This window comes from Salmo salar, unplaced genomic scaffold (assembly GCF_965601325.2).
Source record: "Salmo salar unplaced genomic scaffold, fSalSal1 ptg000360l, whole genome shotgun sequence".
In the NCBI taxonomy this organism is placed as follows: domain Eukaryota; kingdom Metazoa; phylum Chordata; class Actinopteri; order Salmoniformes; family Salmonidae; genus Salmo; species Salmo salar.
In genome coordinates, this window is record NW_027675360.1 from 453,125 (window position 1) to 469,473 (window position 16,349).

The following is a 16,349-nucleotide window of genomic DNA, read 5'->3' on the forward strand; positions in this document are numbered from 1 at the left end:
TGAGGAAGAGGGAGAACGAACCCCCACCTTACTCCCATGGACAGATTCCCATGAGGAAGAGGGAGAACGAACCCCCACCTTACTCCCATGGACAGATTCCCATGAGGAAAAGGGAGAACAAACCCCCACCTTACTCCCATGGACAGATTCCCATGAGGAAAAGGGAGAACGAACCCCCACCTTACTCCCATGGACAGATTCCCATGAGGAAGAGGGAGAACGAACCCCCACCTTACTCCCATGGACAGATTCCCATGAGGAAGAGGGAGAACGAACCCCCACCTTACTCCCATGGACAGATTCCCATGAGGAAGAGGGAGAACGAACCCCCACCTTACTCCCATGGACAGATTCCCCCACCTAACTCCCATGGACAGATTTCCATGAGGAAGAGGGAGAACGAACCCCCACCTTACTCCCATGGACAGATTCCCATGAGGAAGAGGGAGAACGAACCCCCACCTTACTCCCATGGACAGATTCCCATGAGGAAGAGGGAGAACGAACCCCCACCTTACTCCCATGGACAGATTCCCATGAGGAAGAGGGAGAACGAACCCCCACCTTACTCCCATGGACAGATTCCCATGAGGAAGAGGGAGAACGAACCCCCACCTTACTCCCATGGACAGATTCCCATGAGGAAAAGGGAGAACAAACCCCCACCTTACTCCCATGGACAGATTCCCATGAGGAAAAGGGAGAACGAACCCCCACCTTACTCCCATGGACAGATTCCCATGAGGAAGAGGGAGAACGAACCCCCACCTTACTCCCATGGACAGATTCCCATGAGGAAGAGGGAGAACGAACCCCCACCTTACTCCCATGGACAGATTCCCATGAGGAAGAGGGAGAACGAACCCCCACCTTACTCCCATGGACAGATTCCCCCACCTAACTCCCATGGACAGATTTCCATGAGGAAGAGGGAGAACGAACCCCCACCTTACTCCCATGGACAGATTCCCATGAGGAAAAGGGAGAACGAACCCCCACCTTACTCCCATGGACAGATTCCCATGAGGAAGAGGGAGAACGAACCCCCACCTTACTCCCATGGACAGATTCCCATGAGGAAAAGGGAGAACGAACCCCCACCTTACTCCCATGGACAGATTCCCATGAGGAAGAGGGAGAACGAACCCCCACCTTACCCCCATGGACAGATTCCCATGAGGAAGAGGGAGAACGAACCCCCACCTTACTCCCATGGACAGATTCCCATGAGGAAAAGGGAGAACGAACCCCCACCTTACTCCCATGGACAGATTCCCATGAGGAAGAGGGAGAACAAACCCCCACCTTACTCCCATGGACAGATTCCCATGAGGAAAAGGGAGAACGAACCCCCACCTTACTCCCATGGACAGATTCCCATGAGGAAGAGGGAGAACGAACCCCCACCTTACTCCCATGGACAGATTCCCATGAGGAAGAGGGAGAACGAACCCCCACCTTACTCCCATGGACAGATTCCCCCACCTTACTCCCATGGACAGATTCCCCCACCTTACTCCCATGGACAGATTCCCCCACCTTACTCCCATGGACAGATTCCCCCACCTTACTCCCATGGACATATTCCCATGAGGAAGAGGGAGAACGAACCCCCACCTTACTCCCATGGACAGATTCCCCTACCTTAATCCCATGGACAGATTCCCCCACCTTACTCCCATGGACAGATTCCCATGAGGAAAAGGGAGAACGGACCCCCACCTTACTCCCATGGACAGATTCCCCCACCTTACTCCCATGGACAGATTCCCCCACCTTACTCCCATGGACAGATTCCCCCACCTTACTCCCATGGACAGATTCCCCCACCTTACTCCCATGGACAGATTCCCCCACCTTACTCCCATGGACAGATTCCCCCACCTTACTCCCATGGACAGATCCCCCCACCTTACTCCCATGGACAGATCCCCCCACCTTACTCCCATGGACAGATTCCCCCACCTTACTCCCATGGACAGATTCCCCCACCTTACTCCCATGGACAGATTCCCCCACCTTACTCCCATGGACAGATTCCCCCACCTTACTCCCATGGACAGATTCCCCCACCTTACTCCCATGGACAGATTCCCCCACCTTACTCCCATGGACAGATTCCCCCACCTTACTCCCATGGACAGATTCCCATGAGGAAGAGGGAGAACGAACCCCCACCTTACTCCCATGGACAGATTCCCATGAGGAAGAGGGAGAACGAACCCCCACCTTACTCCCATGGACAGATTCCCATGAGGAAGAGGGAGAACGAACCCCCACCTTACTCCCATGGACAGATTCCCATGAGGAAAAGGGAGAACAAACCCCCACCTTACTCCCATGGACAGATTCCCATGAGGAAAAGGGAGAACGAACCCCCACCTTACTCCCATGGACAGATTCCCATGAGGAAGAGGGAGAACGAACCCCCACCTTACTCCCATGGACAGATTCCCATGAGGAAGAGGGAGAACGAACCCCCACCTTACTCCCATGGACAGATTCCCATGAGGAAGAGGGAGAACGAACCCCCACCTTACTCCCATGGACAGATTCCCCCACCTAACTCCCATGGACAGATTTCCATGAGGAAGAGGGAGAACGAACCCCCACCTTACTCCCATGGACAGATTCCCATGAGGAAAAGGGAGAACGAACCCCCACCTTACTCCCATGGACAGATTCCCATGAGGAAGAGGGAGAACGAACCCCCACCTTACTCCCATGGACAGATTCCCATGAGGAAGAGGGAGAACGAACCCCCACCTTACTCCCATGGACAGATTCCCATGAGGAAGAGGGAGAACGAACCCCCACCTTACTCCCATGGACAGATTCCCATGAGGAAGAGGGAGAACGAACCCCCACCTTACTCCCATGGACAGATTCCCATGAGGAAAAGGGAGAACAAACCCCCACCTTACTCCCATGGACAGATTCCCATGAGGAAAAGGGAGAACGAACCCCCACCTTACTCCCATGGACAGATTCCCATGAGGAAGAGGGAGAACGAACCCCCACCTTACTCCCATGGACAGATTCCCATGAGGAAGAGGGAGAACGAACCCCCACCTTACTCCCATGGACAGATTCCCATGAGGAAGAGGGAGAACGAACCCCCACCTTACTCCCATGGACAGATTCCCCCACCTAACTCCCATGGACAGATTTCCATGAGGAAGAGGGAGAACGAACCCCCACCTTACTCCCATGGACAGATTCCCATGAGGAAAAGGGAGAACGAACCCCCACCTTACTCCCATGGACAGATTCCCATGAGGAAGAGGGAGAACGAACCCCCACCTTACTCCCATGGACAGATTCCCATGAGGAAAAGGGAGAACGAACCCCCACCTTACTCCCATGGACAGATTCCCATGAGGAAGAGGGAGAACGAACCCCCACCTTACTCCCATGGACAGATTCCCATGAGGAAGAGGGAGAACGAACCCCCACCTTACTCCCATGGACAGATTCCCATGAGGAAAAGGGAGAACGAACCCCCACCTTACTCCCATGGACAGATTCCCATGAGGAAGAGGGAGAACGAACCCCCACCTTACTCCCATGGACAGATTCCCATGAGGAAAATCGAGAACGAACCCCCACCTTACTCCCATGGACAGATTCCCATGAGGAAGAGGGAGAACGAACCCCCACCTTACTCCCATGGACAGATTCCCATGAGGAAAAGGGAGAACGAACCCCCACCTTACTCCCATGGACAGATTCCCATGAGGAAAAGGGAGAACGAACCCCCACCTTACTCCCATGGACAGATTCCCATGAGGAAGAGGGAGAACGAACCCCCACCTTACTCCCATGGACAGATTCCCATGAGGAAAAGGGAGAACGAACCCCCACCTTACTCCCATGGACAGATTCCCATGAGGAAGAGGGAGAACGAACCCCCACCTTACTCCCATGGACAGATTCCCATGAGGAAGAGGGAGAACAAACCCCCACCTTACTCCCATGGACAGATTCCCATGAGGAAAAGGGAGAACGAACCCCCACCTTACTCCCATGGACAGATTCCCATGAGGAAGAGGGAGAACGAACCCCCACCTTACTCCCATGGACAGATTCCCATGAGGAAGAGGGAGAACGAACCCCCACCTTACTCCCATGGACAGATTCCCCCACCTTACTCCCATGGACAGATTCCCCCACTTTACTCCCATGGACAGATTCCCCCACCTTACTCCCATGGACAGATTCCCCCACCTTACTCCCATGGACAGATTCCCATGAGGAAGAGGGAGAACGAACCCCCACCTTACTCCCATGGACAGATTCCCCCACCTTACTCCCATGGACAGATTCCCCCACCTTACTCCCATGGACAGATTCCCATGAGGAAAAGGGAGAACGAACCCCCACCTTACTCCCATGGACAGATTCCCATGAGGAAAAGGGAGAACGAACCCCCACCTTACTCCCATGGACAGATTCCCCCACCTTACTCCCATGGACAGATTCCCCCACCTTACTCCCATGGACAGATTCCCCCACCTTACTCCCATGGACAGATTCCCCCACCTTACTCCCATGGACAGATTCCCCCACCTTACTCCCATGGACAGATTCCCCCACCTTACTCCCATGGACAGATTCCCCCACCTTACTCCCATGGATAGATTCCCCCACCTTACTCCCATGGACATATTCCCCCACCTTACTCCCATGGACAGATTCCCCCACCTTACTCCCATGGACAGATTCCCCCACCTTACTCCCATGGACAGATTCCCCCACCTTACTCCCATGGACAGATTCCCCCACCTTACTCCCATGGACAGATTCCCCCACCTTACTCCCATGGACAGATTCCCCCACCTTACTCCCATGGACAGATTCCCCCACCTTACTCCCATGGACAGATTCCCCCACCTTACTCCCATGGACAGATTCCCCCACCTTACTCCCATGGACAGATTCCCCCACCTTACTCCCATGGAGAGATTCCCATGAGGAAGAGGGAGAACGAACCCCCACCTTACTCCCATGGACAGATTCCCATGAGGAAGAGGGAGAACGAACCCCCACCTTACTCCCATGGACAGATTCCCATGAGGAAAAGGGAGAACGAACCCCCACCTTACTCCCATGGACAGATTCCCATGAGGAAGAGGGAGAACGAACCCCCACCTTACTCCCATGGACAGATTCCCATGAGGAAGAGGGAGAACGAACCCCCACCTTACTCCCATGGACAGATTCCCATGAGGAAGAGGGAGAACAAACCCCCACCTTACTCCCATGGACAGATTCCCATGAGGAAAAGGGAGAACGAACCCCCACCTTACTCCCATGGACAGATTCCCATGAGGAAGAGGGAGAACGAACCCCCACCTTACTCCCATGGACAGATTCCCATGAGGAAGAGGGAGAACGAACCCCCACCTTACTCCCATGGACAGATTCCCCCACCTTACTCCCATGGACAGATTCCCCCACCTTACTCCCATGGACAGATTCCCCCACCTTACTCCCATGGACAGATTCCCCCACCTTACTCCCATGGACAGATTCCCATGAGGAAGAGGGAGAACGAACCCCCACCTTACTCCCATGGACAGATTCCCATGAGGAAAAGGGAGAACAAACCCCCACCTTACTCCCATGGACAGATTCCCATGAGGAAAAGGGAGAACGAACCCCCACCTTACTCCCATGGACAGATTCCCCCACCTTACTCCCATGGACAGATTCCCCCACCTTACTCCCATGGACAGATTCCCCCACCTTACTCCCATGGACAGATTCCCCCACCTTACTCCCATGGACAGATTCCCCCACCTTACTCCCATGGACAGATTCCCCCACCTTACTCCCATGGACAGATTCCCCCACCTTACTCCCATGGACAGATTCCCCCACCTTAGTCCCATGGACAGATTCCCCCACCTTACTCCCATGGACAGATTCCCATGAGGAAGAGGGAGAACGAACCCCCACCTTACTCCCATGGACAGATTCCCATGAGGAAGAGGGAGAACGAACCCCCACCTTACTCCCATGGACAGATTCCCATGAGGAAGAGGGAGAACGAACCCCCACCTTACTCCCATGGACAGATTCCCATGAGGAAGAGGGAGAACGAACCCCCACCTTACTCCCATGGACAGATTCCCCCACCTTACTCCCATGGACAGATTCCCATGAGGAAAAGGGAGAACGAACCCCCACCTTACTCCCATGGACAGATTCCCATGAGGAAGAGGGAGAACGAACCCCCACCTTACTCCCATGGACAGATTCCCATGAGGAAGAGGGAGAACGAACCCCCACCTTACTCCCATGGACAGATTCCCATGAGGAAAAGGGAGAACGAACCCCCACCTTACTCCCATGGACAGATTCCCCCACCTTACTCCCATGGACAGATTCCCATGAGGAAGAGGGAGAACGAACCCCCACCTTACTCCCATGGACAGATTCCCATGAGGAAGAGGGAGAACGAACCCCCACCTTACTCCCATGGACAGATTCCCATGAGGAAAAGGCAGAACGAACCCCCACCTAACTCCCATGGACAGATTCCCATGAGGAAGAGGGAGAACGAACCCCCACCTTACTCCCATGGACAGATTCCCATGAGGAAGAGGGAGAACGAACCCCCACCTTACTCCCATGGACAGATTCCCATGAGGAAAAGGGAGAACGAACCCCCACCTTACTCCCATGGACAGATTCCCATGAGGAAGAGGGAGAACGAACCCCCACCTTACTCCCATGGACAGATTCCCATGAGGAAAAGGGAGAACGAACCCCCACCTTACTCCCATGGACAGATTCCCATGAGGAAGAGGGAGAACGAACCCCCACCTTACTCCCATGGACAGATTCCCATGAGGAAAAGGGAGAACGAACCCCCACCTTACTCCCATGGACAGATTCCCATGAGGAAAAGGGAGAACGAACCCCCACCTTACTCCCATGGACAGATTCCCATGAGGAAAAGGGAGAACGAACCCCCACCTTACTCCCATGGACAGATTCCCATGAGGAAGAGGGAGAACGAACCCCCACCTTACTCCCATGGACAGATTCCCATGAGGAAGAGGGAGAACGAACCCCCACCTTACTCCCATGGACAGATTCCCATGAGGAAAAGGGAGAACGAACCCCCACCTTACTCCCATGGACAGATTCCCATGAGGAAGAGGGAGAACGAACCCCCACCTTACTCCCATGGACAGATTCCCATGAGGAAGAGGGAGAACGAACCCCCACCTTACTCCCATGGACAGATTCCCATGAGGAAGAGGGAGAACGAACCCCCACCTTACTCCCATGGACAGATTCCCCCACCTTACTCCCATGGACAGATTCCCCCACTTTACTCCCATGGACAGATTCCCCCACCTTACTCCCATGGACAGATTCCCCCACCTTACTCCCATGGACAGATTCCCATGAGGAAGAGGGAGAACGAACCCCCACCTTACTCCCATGGACAGATTCCCCCACCTTACTCCCATGGACAGATTCCCCCACCTTACTCCCATGGACAGATTCCCATGAGGAAAAGGGAGAACGAACCCCCACCTTACTCCCATGGACAGATTCCCATGAGGAAAAGGGAGAACGAACCCCCACCTTACTCCCATGGACAGATTCCCCCACCTTACTCCCATGGACAGATTCCCCCACCTTACTCCCATGGACAGATTCCCCCACCTTACTCCCATGGACAGATTCCCCCACCTTACTCCCATGGACAGATTCCCCCACCTTACTCCCATGGACAGATTCCCCACCTTACTCCCATGGACAGATTCCCCCACCTTACTCCCATGGACAGATTCCCCCACCTTACTCCCATGGACATATTCCCCCACCTTACTCCCATGGACAGATTCCCCCACCTTACTCCCATGGACAGATTCCCCCACCTTACTCCCATGGACAGATTCCCCCACCTTACTCCCATGGACAGATTCCCCCACCTTACTCCCATGGACAGATTCCCCCACCTTACTCCCATGGACAGATTCCCCCACCTTACTCCCATGGACAGATTCCCCCACCTTACTCCCATGGACAGATTCCCCCACCTTACTCCCATGGACAGATTCCCCCACCTTACTCCCATGGACAGATTCCCCCACCTTACTCCCATGGACAGATTCCCATGAGGAAGAGGGAGAACGAACCCCCACCTTACTCCCATGGACAGATTCCCATGAGGAAGAGGGAGAACGAACCCCCACCTTACTCCCATGGACAGATTCCCATGAGGAAAAGGGAGAACGAACCCCCACCTTACTCCCATGGACAGATTCCCATGAGGAAGAGGGAGAACGAACCCCCACCTTACTCCCATGGACAGATTCCCATGAGGAAGAGGGAGAACGAACCCCCACCTTACTCCCATGGACAGATTCCCATGAGGAAGAGGGAGAACAAACCCCCACCTTACTCCCATGGACAGATTCCCATGAGGAAAAGGGAGAACGAACCCCCACCTTACTCCCATGGACAGATTCCCATGAGGAAGAGGGAGAACGAACCCCCACCTTACTCCCATGGACAGATTCCCATGAGGAAGAGGGAGAACGAACCCCCACCTTACTCCCATGGACAGATTCCCCCACCTTACTCCCATGGACAGATTCCCCCACCTTACTCCCATGGACAGATTCCCCCACCTTACTCCCATGGACAGATTCCCCCACCTTACTCCCATGGACATATTCCCATGAGGAAGAGGGAGAACGAACCCCCACCTTACTCCCATGGACAGATTCCCCCACCTTAATCCCATGGACAGATTCCCCCACCTTACTCCCATGGACAGATTCCCATGAGGAAAAGGGAGAACGAACCCCCACCTTACTCCCATGGACAGATTCCCCCACCTTACTCCCATGGACAGATTCCCCCACCTTACTCCCATGGACAGATTCCCCCACCTTACTCCCATGGACAGATTCCCCCACCTTACTCCCATGGACAGATTCCCCCACCTTACTCCCATGGACAGATTCCCCCACCTTACTCCCATGGACAGATTCCCCCACCTTACTCCCATGGACAGATTCCCCCACCTTACTCCCATGGACAGATTCCCCCACCTTACTCCCATGGACAGATTCCCATGAGGAAGAGGGAGAACGAACCCCCACCTTACTCCCATGGACAGATTCCCATGAGGAAGAGGGAGAACGAACCCCCACCTTACTCCCATGGACAGATTCCCATGAGGAAGAGGGAGAACGAACCCCCACCTTACTCCCATGGACAGATTCCCCCACCTAACTCCCATGGACAGATTTCCATGAGGAAGAGGGAGAACGAACCCCCACCTTACTCCCATGGACAGATTCCCCCACCTTACTCCCATGGACAGATTCCCATGAGGAAAAGGGAGAACAAACCCCCACCTTACTCCCATGGACAGATTCCCATGAGGAAGAGGGAGAACTAACCCCCACCTTACTCCCATGGACAGATTCCCATGAGGAAGAGGGAGAACGAACCCCCACCTTACTCCCATGGACAGATTCCCATGAGGAAAAGGGAGAACGAACCCCCACCTTACTCCCATGGACAGATTCCCCCACCTTACTCCCATGGACAGATTCCCATGAGGAAGAGGGAGAACGAACCCCCACCTTACTCCCATGGACAGATTCCCATGAGGAAGAGGGAGAAACGAACCCCCACCTTACTCCCATGGACAGATTCCCATGAGGAAAAGGCAGAACGAACCCCCACCTAACTCCCATGGACAGATTCCCATGAGGAAGAGGGAGAACGAACCCCCACCTTACTCCCATGGACAGATTCCCATGAGGAAGAGGGAGAACGAACCCCCACCTTACTCCCATGGACAGATTCCCATGAGGAAAAGGGAGAACGAACCCCCACCTTGCTCCCATGGACAGATTCCCCTGAGGAAGAGGGAGAACGAACCCCCACCTTACTCCCATGGACAGATTCCCATGAGGAAAAGGGAGAACGAACCCCCACCTTACTCCCATGGACAGATTCCCATGAGGAAAAGGGAGAACGAACCCCCACCTTACTCCCATGGACAGATTCCCATGAGGAAGAGGGAGAACGAACCCCCACCTTACTCCCATGGACAGATTCCCATGAGGAAAAGGGAGAACGAACCCCCACCTTGCTCCCATGGACAGATTCCCATGAGGAAAAGGGAGAACGAACCCCCACCTTGCTCCCATGGACAGATTCCCATGAGGAAGAGGGAGAACGAACCCCCACCTTACTCCCATGGACAGATTCCCATGAGGAAAAGGGAGAACGAACCCCCACCTTACTCCCATGGACAGATTCCCATGAGGAAGAGGGAGAACGAACCCCCACCTTACTCCCATGGACAGATTCCCATGAGGAAAAGGGAGAACGAACCCCCACCTTACTCCCATGGACAGATTCCCATGAGGAAGAGGGAGAACGAACCCCCACCTTACTCCCATGGACAGATTCCCATGAGGAAAAGGGAGAACGAACCCCCACCTTACTCCCATGGGCAGATTCCCATGAGGAAGAGGGAGAACGAACCCCCACCTTGCTCCCATGGACAGATTCCCATGAGGAAAAGGGAGAACGAACCCCCACCTTACTCCCATGGACAGATTCCCATGAGGAAGAGGGAGAACGAACCCCCACCTTACTCCCATGGACAGATTCCCATGAGGAAAAGGGAGAACGAACCCCCACCTTACTCCCATGGACAGATTCCCATGAGGAAAAGGGAGAACCCCCACCTTACTCCCATGGACAGATTCCCATGAGGAAGAGGGAGAACGAACCGCCACCTTACTCCCATGGACAGATTCCCATGAGGAAGAGGGAGAACGAACCCCCACCTTACTCCCATGGACAGATTCCCATGATAACCGGACACATGGAAATAAGAGGAACGGTAGAAGTAACGGAGGAAGAGGGGGCCTGCACACCTGGAGCAGAATGCGCACCCTCTCACTCAACAGGAAGAGGCCCAACAAAAACAAAGAGACACACAAGAATTGAAGAAGAAGGTTTCAATTGCTATGGTGGATTGATGGAAGCCCTAAAAGCAATGGAAACAGAAATAGGGAAAAAGGAAACATTGAAACACAAAAGAAGGAAGAAAAGAAAAGGACCAGAAGAAAGAGCAACCAAGGAAGCCCTTTTAAACACCAGAGGAATCCCAAATAGGGAACAGTCTTGGTGAAGAATCTGAAGAAGAGGAAGAAAGTGGTAGACTTGGTATAAATCAACTAGAAAGAAGAAGTAAACTATTAACACAACAGATACAAGAGGAGTATGAACGAGCACAGGAAGAATATGTACAAGAGCAAGAAAGACAAGATGAGGCGATAGCTCGCAACCTACAGGAGAGCCTGAGATATGAGCCCACAGAAACAGATCGCAGAGTACTCAGAGAAGGGGCAAAGAAGAAAGCAGGACACTATAGTCCCGAATAAACAAAGTCCAATCCTGATTAAAGGAAATCAAGGACACTACATACCATGGGCTACGCAGGACCTGGAAGGGTTGGTTGCCCGGTTGCCGGACCTCCATGAGGGAGCTGGAAAGTGGATCAGGACCTTTGAAGAATTTACAATGGGGAAATTGCTGGCGGTAGGCGACATAAGGGCATTGTTGGCAAGGGTAACGAACGTGCAGAGAATGGGAGAAATCATGCAGGAGGGAGGAATCAACGGCACAGAGTGGGAAGTGTCAAGGGATGGACTGATGTTTGACAGGTATAGGCCTGCCGTCTGGAGGGCCCTAAGGGCAGCATACCCAACAAAAGTGGACCCCAAGGCACTAAGGGGAGAGGCCATTGGAGATACAGAAAACCCGGCTGCATACCTGCATGGACAATTGAAAAGATGGAGAATGGAAACAGAGCAGGACCCGGAGGAAAATGAACTGATGACAACAATATTCCGGACCTCAGTGGTGGAAGCTATGCCCCAGCCAGTAAGGAACCAACTGGAGGACGTAGTGGGACTTACTTCAAAACCTTACAAAGAATTTCTGTGACTATGTAATTCACGCTGTGGAGAAACATAGAAAGGAAGAGCAGAAACAAGCTGAACAAGGAAAGGAAATCCAGAGAAGGTTGGCCCAGTTGCAGCTGGAAGAACTGACCAAGGGAAAGAAGAAAGTCCAGGCCTCAGTAACCACCCCTGTGCCCGAGATTGGAACAATGGCTGCTGTTTCCCCAGGAGGGCCGCAACCGTCAACCCCCGGCCGGACCCAAGTGCCTGCCCCATTGCCAGTAGCAAATGTGTACACACAGCCCCCGAATTGGAATGGTGGGAATATACAACAGAAAAACATACAGGTGGATCAAGGGAGAGGGCCCAGGACCCCGCGGGGGCCGCCTGGTGTGTGTTGGGGTTGCTACCAACGAGGACACACCAGACGTGAATGTCCCGCAAACCCATGGCAGGATCGGACTGGAGATAACACCTACAATAGGCGTCCACCAACAAACAACAGCTCCGGTGGCTGGCGGCCACCTGCTGGTGGAAACCAGAATGGCTGGGGCCCTACTGGGGGATGGCAGGGCAGCCAAAACACACCCCCGGGCCCTGTGAACCCATGGTCAGGACCCAATCAGACGTACTAGGGGTGCCCAGAGAATCCTAAAGGGGAGGGTCAGTTCCCAATTCTAACCACAAGAGCTGACCAAGAACCTGTGTTGCAGGTTCAAATAGAGAATAAAGACATACCCATGATGATATATACTGGAGCCACTTACACATGTGTGAGTTCAAATTATGCCTCTCATCTCCCCATGTCTGGTAAATATGCCAAAACAATAGGATTCTCGGGAAATACGCAGCTAATTCCAATGACCGCTCCAGTTCATCTTACTGCCAATGGTAAACCAGCCACAATCCCAATACTGGTATCAGATCAAACACCAGTTAATCTTTTAGGAAGAGATGCCCTATGCAAAATGGGTATACAAATTAAATGTTCCCCCCCGACGGGGTGATAATAGAAAAAATAGGACTACAATTACCAGTGGTAAGCACAGGAGTCATGGCCAACGTATATTGGTTAGGAGGAATTGAGACAGATGTAGACAGAACAGCGAGGAGATGGGGTAAATTTATTCAGGCCCAAATACCTAAAGCCGTTAGAGCAAAATCTGAATATCACTGCACAATGCAATTTGACCCTCATCAAGACCCATTATTAGAACAGCTCTGGGTTATGGGGGCAAATGGTAGGAAAGCACCAATTATGTCCCAATATATAATCATTGGAGAACAGGGAGCAGCCATGGATGTGATGGACGAAGATGGATCTGAATTTGTACAAAAATGGTTCAATGTTTCTGACTCTATCCCTCACATCACATTGCTGGTGAATCAAGGTTTCACATCAAAAGATCTAGGACCCATGATGAGGAAAGCTAAAAATACAATATGGGACAAAACAGACAATCCATTGATCTTCCATTCCGAAGATAAAGCATTTATCAAGATAGTAACCACTACAATGATGACTGGCGATCCTAGGGAAATAGAGGTCAGTGCAGGCCAACAAGTAGTGTTAGGTGAAGGGATAGGGCTACTTAGTGAGCTTAGAGAAGAAATGGAAAAAAACCATACCATCAGAAGTATGGTCACAACATGACACCGACGTGGGGCTTGTCAAATCAGCAAGTCCAATCAACATAAAAGTAAAACCAGACGCCAAACTCCCCTGGAAAGCCCAGTATCCTATGAAGCCTGAAGCTGAAGAAGGAATAAATTCAACAATTGAAGGATTGATCAAGACAGGAGTATTGATTGAGATGCCAAGTGTTTGCAATACACCTTTGCTACCTGTGCTTAAAGCCGATGGTAAAAAATTGAGATTGGTACATGACTTAAGGGCTATTAATGATATAGCACAAGATTGTCCAGCGGAAGTTCCCAATCCTCACACGCTGTTGACTAACGTTCCCCCAGATGCCAAATACTTCACCGTGATTGATCTATGTGGAGCATTTTTTTGTGTCCCCCTGGCGGAGGAATGTAGGTACTTGTTTGCATTTAGGTACAGAGGAAAAACTCTGTCTTACTCTCGTCTCCCCCAAGGATTTAAAAATAGCCGCACTTGTTCAATCAAATATTGAGAGCAGATCTAGAAGAATTAATGCTTGACGGCACTCTGATCCAATATGTAGATGACCTGTTAATCTGTGCCTCCACAGTAGAACAGTGCCACTCAGACTCACTAAAAGTACTGCAGCTGTTAGCAGACGGAGGACACAAGGTCTCTAAAACAAAATTACAATACTGTCAACCCCAGGTACTTAGGCAGAACAATAGCCAATGGAACCAAAGCCATAGCTCCAGGACAGCTAGAGGGTATTAGCAAAGCACCATTACCACAAACGGTAGCGCAAATGATGACCTTTTTAGGAATGACAGGACTTAACCTGACTGGACAAAGGAGTATGTAGTCAAGACAGCTCCTCTGAGAGAAATAATGAAGGAAGCAGGACAGCTTAATCTAAGAGCACCGCTGGAGTGGAACGCGGATGCTGTAGTTGCGTTTGAAACACTTAAAAAAGAGATGCAGACAACACCGGCCCTAGCGGCCCCCGACTACACTAAACCATTTTTGTTACACGTAGCAAATAGGTGTGACAACTATGCGGCTGCTATTCTCATGCATGCATCCTGCATGCTATTCTCATGCAGGAAACATGTAGTGGTAGGAAGAAACAGCCTATTGCGTGCTACAGTACTAAATTAGATCCAGTAGCCCAAGGCTACCCACCCTGTTATCAGGGATTGGCAGCCTTGCATTAAAGATTTGCCTATCCACAGGGCTTAACCTGTTATGGCTAGGGGGCAGTATTTTCACGGCTGGATAAAAACCGTACCCGATTTAATCTGGTTACTACTCCTGCCCAGTAACTAGAATATGCATAGAATTATTGGCTTTGGATAGAAAACACTCCAAAGTTTCTAAAACTGTTTGAATGATGTCTATGAGTATAACAGAACTCAAATGGCAGGTCAAAACCTGAGAGATTCCTTTACAGGAAGTGGCCTGTCTGACCATTTCTTGAACTTCTTTGCCATCTCTATCTTTTACAAAGGATCTCTGCTCTAACGTGACACTTCCTACGTCTTCCATGGGCGCTCAGAGCCCGGGAAAAAACAGAATGTCGTCATCCCAGCCCCAGGCTGAAACACATTATCGCCTTTCTCAAGTGGCCGATCAAGGGACTGTGGGCTTAGGCGCGTGCCCTGGCCGCCCCCGTCTTTGTGATTTTTCCTCTGTTTGCCGAAAAGGAGATTCCCGGTCGGAATATTATCGCCTTTTTACGAGATAAATTGCATAAAAATTGATTTTAAACAGCGGTTGACATGCTTCGAAGTACGGTAATGGAATATTTATAATTTTTTTGTCACGAATTGCACCATGTGCGTGACCCTGATTTACCATTTCGGATAGTGTCTGGGACGCACGAACAAAACACCGCTATTCGGATATAACGATGGATTATTTTGGACCAAACCAACATTTGTTATTGAAGTAGCAGTCCTGGGAGTGCATTCTGACGAAGACAACAAAAGGTAATCAAACTTTTATAATAGTAAATCTGAAATTGGTGAGTGCTAAACTTGCCGGGTGTCTAAATAGCTAGCCCGTGATGGCTGGGCTATGTACTTAGAATATTGCAAAATGTGCTTTCACCAAAAAGCTATTTTAAAATCGGACATATCGAGTGCATAGAGGAGTTCTGTATCTATAATTCGTAAAATAATTGTTATGCTTTTTGTGAACGTTTATCGTGAGTAATTTAGTAAATTGTTAGCAAATTCCCCGGAAGTTTGCGGGGGGGTATGCTAGTTCTGAACGTCACATGCTAATGTAAAAAGCTGTTTTTTGATATAAATATGAACTTGATTGAACAAAACATGCATGTATTGTATAACATAATGTCCTAGGTGTGTCATCTGATGAAGATCATCAAAGGTTAGTGCTGCATTTAGCTGTCTTCTGGGTTTTTGTGACATTATATGCTAGCTTGAAAAATGGGTGTCTGATTATTTCTGGCTTGGTACTCTGCTGACATAATCTAATGTTTTGCTTTCGCTGTAAAGCCTTTTTGAAATCGGACAGTGTGGTTAGATAAAGGAGAGTCTTGTCTTTAAAATGCTGTGAAATAGTCATATGTTTGAAAAATGGAAGTTTTTGTATTTTTGAGGAATTTGTAATTCGCGCCACGCCTATCATTGGATATTGGAGCAGGTGTTCCGCTAGCGGAACGTCTAGATGTAAGAGGTTAAAGATTTGCCTATCCACAGGGCTTAACTGGGTAGATGCTTTGCCGCTTGCACTAATGAGCAGTCGCATGGAAA

The 16,349-nt window shown here is 51.1% G+C and overlaps 1 protein-coding gene across 1 annotated transcript in view; it reads right to left on the minus strand.

Moving 5' to 3' along the window:
* LOC145875823 (uncharacterized) overlaps nucleotides 1-16,349 on the minus strand; it is a 369,621-nt gene that overhangs the window by 269,092 nt on the left and 84,180 nt on the right. The window lies entirely within an intron of this gene.